Source organism: Pholis gunnellus (assembly GCF_910591455.1).
Source record: "Pholis gunnellus genome assembly, chromosome: 14".
Classification (NCBI taxonomy): domain Eukaryota; kingdom Metazoa; phylum Chordata; class Actinopteri; order Perciformes; family Pholidae; genus Pholis; species Pholis gunnellus.
The window spans coordinates 16,623,037-16,633,451 of record NC_136541.1 but is presented as its reverse complement, the minus strand read 5'-3'; positions in this window follow the sequence as shown (position 1 = coordinate 16,633,451).

Sequence of the window (10,415 nt, the reverse complement as noted above, 5' to 3'; positions counted from 1 at the left end):
TGTAAAGAATGTTATTAACAACAAGTCACCTGCATACAGGATCTTTGCAGAGAAAGGATTCTGCAATAACGTGAAGTGTTTGCGAGTGAAAGTAGTGTTTCTCCAAAATTGACAGAAGCATATGTGCAGTTTCAAGCTTGAAGTAACTCTACTCTTAAACTGAATGCTGTAAATATCATTGCATTATATTCCTTCACTGATTTAAAACGTGCTTTGTAGCGGAGCTGCTGTATTTTGAGGAAAGTAATGTGTATATATATCATCCAATAACTGAACAACACACATTTGCTGGTCAGCGGAAGTCATATTCTTAATTTCTTACATCGCTGGTCAGAGAACACCAAATATCCCCATTTTAATATTACATTTATATTATATTATTTTTACGTTTTTGGATAAACTGAAGGATTAAAAAATGCTCTGAAGACTTTAACTTTGAAACGACCACACACTACTACAAGCCAAAAAGGCGCTAGATGCAAAAAAATAGCCAATGAATGTGTAAGCTTTGGGTCACATAGATCGTCATCAGAGCGTGACAGTTGTGCTCTGACGGAGCACTATGTGATGAAAAGCTTAGACAGTTAATTAAGTGTTTGCAATAAACATAAGCACACAGATTTTGATTGTTTTCGTCTTGAGGCTTGAGGAGATTCTCCTCCTTTTCGGGACAAACCTTAAATCCCACTAAAATATCTAAAGAAGAGCATTGTCAAAAACGATTTAAAACAAGTCTGTTTTTCTAAATTTGTGGAAAGTTGACATTATGGAAATACGTGGCTTTCATTGGACAGCGAGAATATGTTGTTAATGTTTTGCAATCAATCTGTTAACAGGAGCCGTTTTTGTTTATTAATGATGGATGTCTCACGTTGCCAACTGCTCTTTACGACCACAAGTGCAGTTCAGAGTGTTGAAAGGACCGTGGTGAAGAGAGCGAGATGAGAGAAATAGTATAAAAATTAGAGTTTACATGTTTCTGTCAGTATATAGTGGCTGTTGATGACATTCTAACAAACCAAATAAACACAATTTATACCTGTTCATTATCTATTATGTATAGTGTAATGTGCTTGTTACTGAGATGTCCATGACTAACCAGTTGGGTGTTTGCAGATTCCATTCACATTAAAATATTATTTGTAATTTCTTGCTGGGGTGCTACAGTCTGGTATTCTATGCCTAAGTCTAGAAATACCTGTCATTATATCCATAAATCATAAAGTATTTACAAACGAATGGAGTTGAGGCCTTTAGATGAGGATTCCAAATGTTAACTTAATTCAAAAGCTGCGTGGGCCATATGAGGTTGGACATATTAGCTGAGGAAGCAAATATGCAGGAATTTGTTGAGGGTATTGTGAAAATTGGAGTTTCTTGCGTTGATGCAATTTTCAATCAGCGCAATCTGTGTGTGGTGACTCGAGGTGCTTTTCTCATCACGAGCTTTTTGCTGTTCAAGCCTGCTTTCCGTCTCTTTTTTTACTTATGACCCACGAAAAAACCCGTCGATACAATCATCCCCTCTGACCTCTGAATCTGACAGCATGTCTGCTAAACACTTCAAATATAAGACTCACTTTTGTCTCTCTCTCTCGCTCTCTCTCTCTCTCTCTCCCCCTCTTTCTCTTTCCTTCCCTCTCCTCTCTTCCTGTGCTGCTTGTGTGCACAGCTCTTCCTTCTCTCCACCTGCCTGAGCTGCTGTGGCCTTGTCTGAATCCTCTGAATTCCCACTCCACTGCAGTGTATCCGCCTGGAAACACCACAGATGCCAGCACTTGGTAAGATGCAAAAAAAAAACTAAAAACAAGGGAAGTGATGGGATGAAGATGTCCGTTATGGCAAATAGAACTCTGTCACACTCCTATAACATCTCTGTCACTGATTATCAGACCGGAGAGTCGAACACACACGAACACACACACACACACACACACACACACACACAATTTCGGGATGATAAACAGAAACACGAGAGGAGTTCTTATAACATCGAAGGAACCAGATGACACAAATTTGGAAATTAAACATATACAATGACGAGCACTGTAAAATCCTCGACACTGAGAAAACTGAAAAAAAAAATACAAGGCAACCAGCTGCAAAGTATTTTGAGTTTTCTCAAATTCAAGGCCAGACTCGTTGTGTAAATCACTGTCGGACGAATCTTGGAACCCATCGGTTGTCGGTCTGGCGACGGATAAGCGCCCTGGAGTCTAGGGGCTATATCTCTGGGGTTCCGATGTAGACAGTGCATATCTGGGCCAAGACTTCTCTTTCCATGTGCTGCTCATTGTTTACGGTCCGATTAGCAACTTGAGATGCGAGACTGGAGTTGGAGTTGAGAGACGACGTGTTCCAGCAGATTGTTTCACAAGTAGCCAGTTTAACCTGCAGAGATTCCTGTCGGACTAATGATGGACAGTTACAAATAAAAAAAGGCTTTTTTAAGAACTTTTTATTGCCTGCACCTATTCTTCCTTGTCAAAAACCTGGCGCCTACATTACCCACTCGATCTCCGGCGGTTCTGTCTGCGATTCGGGTGTGTTATGCTAGTAGCGGCTAATGTAGCCTCCAGCTGCTAGCCTCAAGCAGAAAATGAGGAGCGGGCTAGAGGTGAAGTTTATTCTGCTACTTCCATGTTGCAACACACGGGCTGGCACTTGAAAACAAATTCACATTAATTCTGCAAATAAAATATGATTCAAGTGAAGTCTTTTATTATGAAAGGCTTTAAAAGTAATCCTTTCAGATTAAGATGGTTTTCCACCATTGTTTTATGCTCAGGGTATACTGATTACCTAACGAACTGTGATGGAAGTAATGTTCTAAAATGTGGGTATTTGGGTATTTGGGTATTTGTACAACAGTGACAATTGTATTAATAGGAGGAAGAGGCTCATGGAGGCCCAGGTTTTTGTGTGGTATGCCACTGTGAAGAGACATAGTACAGAGTGCTGTGAGAAAACAACAACCTGAGGACCCAGCATTGATTTCATATATAATTTATTTCAGTGCAGACAGGGGTTTGAGCAAAGGGAGGGTCTTAAGCACTTGGGTTGTTTTTCTTGAGTCCTTCGGGGTGGGAGGGAAGGATCACGGGGTGAGGAGTCAAGGGGAGGACAAGGTGACTGATTGAGCTGAGGCATTAGGTCAGCGTCGGGCAGCTGAATCAAACCCAAGCAAGACCCTCCTCACAACTAACTATAATCAAATACATCATCCGGCTCTGTCAACACATGTGTCTAGCTGGACGGTATATCACTTCCACATGTGCACATGGGCCGAGCAACGCAGCAACACACATTAGCTGCCTTATCAGCACGCAGCTCAAGGCAGAGCACTGACAAAAGCGGCGTATCGGCGAAATAACGGCTGCATGAAATCAATCTGTGGGTTTCAAAAGGTTACAATGTGCATAGAAACCATATCATTTCTGAAAGGGTCCTCAAAGAGAAATTCAACAACAGGACATTAATTGGAAACGGGCGAACACGAGTTGAGTTGTTTTGAAATTCAAAACGTGTGTGCTTTACACATTAGCCAGATAATTAATGTGCTGCAATCATCACTAGTCGCAATGGGGATGAGAATTAATCTACACCAATAGCTCCATTTCAAAGAAAATGTATCACAAAGTACATGATTCTTTTCAGTATTCTTTCAACATTCATCCACAGTATTTTGAATACGGAATTCAATTATGCGGAACACCTGAACAAACAATATCTCACAGCCAATTATTCAGCGCCTTGGAGACCATTGGCAAACAAATTAGCAATGTTAATGTGAGAGAGTGTCTTGATATTTTTGGCTGTGTGCGCTTACAAAAGGCAGCCGCACAGCTCCCCCACTCTCTCTTTGCTCTTTGGGTCTATTGTTGACTGATGAATTAAACAGATTGGACTTGATTTGAGGATTAAAAAAAAGAAAATTCAGGTGCTAGTCTGCCCCCTCTTCCTCAGACAAGAGTCATCTTCAGACTGCGATCGCAGCGTTCCGGGTATTGTCAGAAGCGTCTAGATTGTAAAAAATGATCTATTTAAGCTTCAGTTGGAGCAGTGCTACTCTGCTTGACATTTCAGCTTCCAGACAGAACAATGAAAAGCTACCACGAGATATCTTGGCAAGGCTATTGCCTTGTGTATTGATTGGGCAAAGGCCCAACATCCCCTCACTAAAAAGAGATTAAAATATCAGACTTGTCTAAGACATTTATGGAGTCTGTGACCTCAGCCAATGCTAAAGTGGAGTACATACATCATAGTCCATCTCTGTGAGCTACACTGAGTCTTGAGTAGCACTGACAGAGACAGAGAGAGAGAGAGAGAGAAAGAGAGGGAGAGAGGGAGAGAGGGAGAGACTGAACATTCAACTGCATTTCCATGGTCTGATACGGAGGGGATTTAGCTAGGAGTCGTAGGTGTAAATCAACTTAGTTGCTGTTTCATTAAAAATTCACACCACGTTGTTGCATGTAAATGTTTAACACTGTGAGCTGTTGTCAGGGATGCTTCTCTTGCTCCTCCTCCTTTTTTTTTTTTTTTTGGGGGGGGGGGTTAAAATGGACGAGATAGATTCTGTGGGAAAGGCAGGGAGACAAAAGCGTGAAAGATGTGTGTATCCATTCACAGCTCCAGAGGACCTTCATTACAGAGCAAGCAGGTCCTGTCAACGTCTTTTCATTACATGGTCCCATATATCCACCCCTGGTGTCCAAACGGTCCGCTCTGTCGCCTGTCAAGAAAAGGCACTCTCGGGGAAAGTCCTCCTATCTCCCCGATCCCCCTCACCACGCCTGATTCCAGACTGCGAGGCGGGAGAGGCCAGGCAGAAAGGGAGGAATCGTGTTTGCCATCAACAGCTCAAGAGAGTAGCATGGCAGCAAGATTGATGACACCCTCCCTGAAAGTAACAAAAGAACTCCTGTGCACGAGGGCCCGCTTATGGGGCTTGATAGAGTTGTCATCCTCTTAATAAACAGCTCTGATATGTCAGCGGCAGTGGCAGCGGGGACTACACCATGCTCACCCACCAAGCCATGGGCAGGACCACCTACTGGCTCCACGGCACACACATCCGTGGGCAATCTCTCCATACGGAGGCGCATGTGGGCGTTAGCAGGGCGATTACTGGAGAGGAATAAATAAATGACAAAAACATTCCCGTCTCTTGATTTCATTACCGAACGTAAACTATGCACTAACATCTGCGGATCAAAACATGTTTTTTTTTGTTGTTGTTGTGGTTGAGTTTATAAGTGGCATTTTTTTTCTTTATGAATGTGGGAGGAAAGGGTCGGCTCCAGAACACATTAAAACAGGCGGGCAATCAGTTTTCACTGAGGGGATGGCGTGTGCTCACAATGCAAATAAAAACCACAATATTCTGAGTTTACAACAGGCTCACGCAAGAATGTGAGTACTTTTTACGCAGTACAAGAACAAACAAGACATTAGCCCACACAATGCCTAATGTCCATGGCGATTGACACACCAGCAAAAACAAGCAAGAAGCCTTGACAAATGACGAAGCAATTCTTAAAGGAATTGACATTTTAAAGAAATAGACTTAGTCTTGCCAAGAGATAGATGAGAGGATTGATCCGTTCAATATGGAGCTTAGGCCAGGAGATGGTTAGTAAAATGAGGGACAAATCACACAGCATCCTGCTGGCTTACACGGTAAAGCCAATGATAGCCCACATTACATGTTAGCTAAGCTACTTTCTTGACATTCAATAGCTTATTATTCTCAATACAATGACCAACTGGAAGATTTTGTGAACGCTTTTGTTTGACCGCATGCTGCAATAAAAAAAAAAATGTAAGGGTTTATATAAGTTAATAAATGAATGCAGTATACCAGTAATAAAGCATAATACAAACATTTCCATTTAATATTTGGGCATTCATTCTAAATCAAAATAAAGGCTGCACATTTCATCAGCTGCAGACATCCCATTGAGAGACCAAGATGACAATCACACATATTCATGCCGAGAAAATGGAGCAAAAAAATCATTTTATATAGTCTGCCACTTACAATATTCACTTATTTTTCACCAGAAACGTTGTTGTCTCTGTCACGATTCAATCTGCAGCACACTCCCCCACACGCTGTATAATACCTAGTTAAAGCCAGCAGGGTGTGAAATGGTATTTGGAAGTAAATGAAACTGACTATGAAACAGTGGAGTTGGGAGATATTGCCATGTCAAGATGACAGACAAGTCCTGGAATGGAGCAAAAAAAGTTATTATCCCAAAGAAGAGCCAGGCCGGATTAAATATCACCCATGATGCCTCACGCTGCTCTGCCCTCATCCCCGCCGATACCGCAGAGAGAATAGAGACAAAAATCACAAAACAGGCAACAATCCGAGCAGCAGCTTGTGCTTCTGCTGAGTTTCATTTGAAAGATCAATGGTATTTCATGCCGCCGTGCCAATAAGTGTTATTGCGAAGTGTTTGGTTATTGATGCTCCGTACAAAGTGTTTTGAAGGAGCTTTAGAGGAACACAATCCCTCGAGGCTCCTCCTGGCCTGATTTACAGCTGAACCGATGAGTCACAGAGGACATGCTGAGCATCGAAATAGCGACTAGTATGTTGTCAGCCTTATTAATTTTTAAGGTAGAGTGTTAGTCGAGGACATGATGATATATGACGGCCGAGGGATCGCAGGGGTTATGGCCTAAAATGGTATAAGGTTGATGGGGTGAAGGCGTGAGATCTACCGAGGGTTATTCATCGGCCTCTCTGCTGAATGACCGAGCTGCAAACCAGCAGGTGGGTTATTCAAGTCTGGAGAGAAGTTCGTTGCGTCCTTTCTTCAAAATCCTTTTCTCAGAATATACAGATCTACAATACAGATCCTTTGGCAGAGTCACATGGTCGAAAACGAATACTTCATTTGTATCTCTCGCTTGAAAAGCTCTCCTCAAGATAATATATTAAAATCATTGCTAAAGATAGCGCCACTGTACCCGGCCCTCTCACTGTAGTTCCCTCTGTGGAGGTCTTCTATCCTATTTTGACAAACCAGTTTGCATTATATCACACAAGACTGGACATGTATTATTAAACGTGCTAGATGAAGTCCTATGTTGGTAGCTGCTGCCCTCTGCTGGTAGATCAAGTGATTCTCTAAAACTAACAAAGCTCCTTTTATTTAAACAATACTCTGTCTGCATTAATGCTGACACGCACTGATCTGCACTACTAGTAAACGTCTGATTTTGCAACGTATTAGGACTACCAGTTTTTTTGTTGAATGCTTGGCCAGTGATGATTAGCACAGCATCCACCAAGCGTAACTAAAACAACAGCTACTACTCACAGAGAAACAAACTTGTGCTTTCACTTTATCTTCAAGCCATTTAGCTACCAATCGTGTACATCCTACTGCAACTCTTCATCATTCCAGGAGACTCCCGTTTAAGTAGAGTCATTTGCCAAATGTATCAAACGTGTTCTCTCTCAATACAGATTCCAATATCTCAACTGAAATATTTCTGCCAATATAAAGTACCAATCCAATATCAGTGCTCTCTGTTTCCAAATGTAGAAACTGTATTCATTTCTGTGTAAGGTAACACGTGGCCAGGGATTTCTATGGCACCAATGGCTATGGCTGACTAAATGTAAACCGTGAATTTCATAATGGCATTAATGAAGAAACTGTACTTAAAGAGGATGGGTCACATCAGGTCGGTATCAGTGCTGACACCAAACAAGTGGAGCGGATCACTGCGTCCGTCGGTAAAAAGCCTCAAAAGTCGACTCAGCCCTTAGATGTTCATGCTTCCTATGAGCATATGAACGCACCGAATAGTAAAAGTTAACAAAACGGTTCCTTTTTCCACTGTTACTGTTAAGTTTCAAGTTTCTGAATGTTGATTTTCATATTTTTAATGACATCCTTGCGTGAGGGCTATGGTGTGCCACTGGATTAATCCTCGACTTCAGTAAATCAGTAATTAAATATAAATGTTTCTATCAAATATATGTTTGAATCTGTTAAGTGGTGACAGTGAAATGAAGTATAATTGCTTCAAATCATGCAATCCAAAACAAAAAACTACTAGTAAAAAACATAATAGCAATGATTAAACTGCTCTTTCTGAACATTTACAGTCTCCATTTTCCCATACTTCTGTTTACAGAGGGTGTCACACAACAAAAAATGAACCGCCCACAGAGATGTAGCAGGAGACGTTTTCCCCGTCCAGTCATCCTTTTTCAGTGTTGGAAAATACGGCATCATTCTTGAAATCAAAGAGGAGTCCTCTGAGCTCTCTGCCCCGGGAGAAAGACTCATTTGCGTTGATATGTTTATCTGCATCTGGAGAATGAGCAGGATAAGGTGAGATGGGAGACAAATTCACAAGATGTAAACGCAGAGAGACTACGTCAAGTCACTTCAGTTGTATTATGAAGCGACAAGAGTCATCATGTCAAAGTGACTGATGAGACTCGTACCGACAGTCACCACAGATTGTAACAGTATCAGCAAGTCTACACTCTGCACTGGTGTGTTCCGGTTGAAATGTCTACAGCACGTGACATTACCCAGAGCTTGAGACGTATAGCAGAGTCAAAGCATATAGGGATACATATTTCAGCTTCATGATGACGAATGGCCTGGTTACATAAACCTGTTGATGTCGTTTTTATGTAACCAACCACTGACTGCATTTAAACCCCACAATATTTTAGCATTTAAAAATAATGTTAAATTAGGCAGAATAAATAATCATACTACATGGTCTAAATACACTTCTCCTCTGAACAACCAAATAATTTTTTTTCTTTCTCGGCTTCCTTTATTGGACATATTTAATTTCACTGAAGTTCCGCTTTCTTTTATGATGCAGATAAAGTGACGGTTTTGGCCTAATGAAATATAATGACGTCTGTTCAGAGATAAGGTTTGATGAGAAAGATATCTAGGCCTGACAAAACGTCTGGAAGCTGAAATTGAGAACGAGTTGAAAGACTTACTCTTCAAAAGTAAATTAAAAGACCTTCCGGTACTCTTTCAAAAGTTTCAGACTACCCAGAAAATATATATATCCTCCCCCTTTTTCTGACCACACTACCCTCATAACAATTTTCATAAAGTCCCTTACTTTCAATTAAGTTTGGCTAGAAAGGGACAATGATAGATATATGTCCAGGAGTTTACCTTTTTTTAAAAAGTCATATATGCATTTTAAGAATATATACAGTATATATATATATTTTAAAACAGAACCAAATCAAAATAACATAAGATCCCACACCTTGCTGTGGGACAGGTCATTAATTAGAAATTCAACTTATCACTTTGGTGTTGACCATCTTTTCATATGAGAGAAGGTACTTTTATCATCTCCCCAAAGTACTTTGATGTATCCTTCTCACACTTTAAGTAAAACTCTCCACATACATCACGTCCCTTCGGTTCCTCATGGTGTCCTCTCTCTATATGAAGCCGCGTTTCACTGAGAACTCACGACAGACTGGTGCAGCAGCTTGCGTGGTGCCTTCAGGCGAATGTGACAAGACTGAGATGTGAGAAATCAACATGTTTTTGTCTGAGAGCGACAAGTCACTTAACATGGGCTGTGATGTCATCATCCACTGGGAATAATTTGATTCTTTTAATGCGTGACATCCAACGTGATATTTATAATTACTGGAAAGATATTCTTGATTAAATATTTTTCAACAACAAATATTATTTTGATTGACAGCTGTACTACTTTGTGGTCTTACTTGCCTTTGTATACAACAGGTAGAGGGACCATCTCCTTCTCAGGTCCTCCAGAGGTAATACAAGTCTGATGGTTCAGCGTCGCCACAGCAAGCCTGAGACAGAGCCTCCTCCTCCTCCTCCTCCTCCTCCTCCTCCTCATCTTCATCTGCTGCTCTGGAGTCCTGAGTCCATCGGGTGGTGCTGTCCATCCACAGAACCTGCAAAACAAAACAACAGCGGAACGTTGCTCAGGAGGATCATTTTATAATGTAATACAATGTTTTTTAGTCCATCACAGATGCAGTTTTAATCAACAGCTACAGTACGTTAGAAAGCTTTTGTCATCCTGGTACTAAAAATACATTAGAGGCAGCCAGAGCCAATTCAAACACAAAACAAAGTTTAAAGGGCACATTATCAGATGTATGACAGTGGATTCCAAAGTAATTAAATGTTATTCTGTGTCCATGTTTTTGGGTTAAATGGGTTCAAATGTATACTATAATGTTGTCGCTGAATTCCCATGGCACAGTTCCTGCTAATCTAGGGCACAACATTGCCAGAGGGCTGCAGGCTGATAAGATACATATTTGCGGTTCGTTTGAATCATCGTTTGAATTCACGACACACAACGAAATACACTGGAACACCAGCCTTGTCCAGAACCTGCTGCGG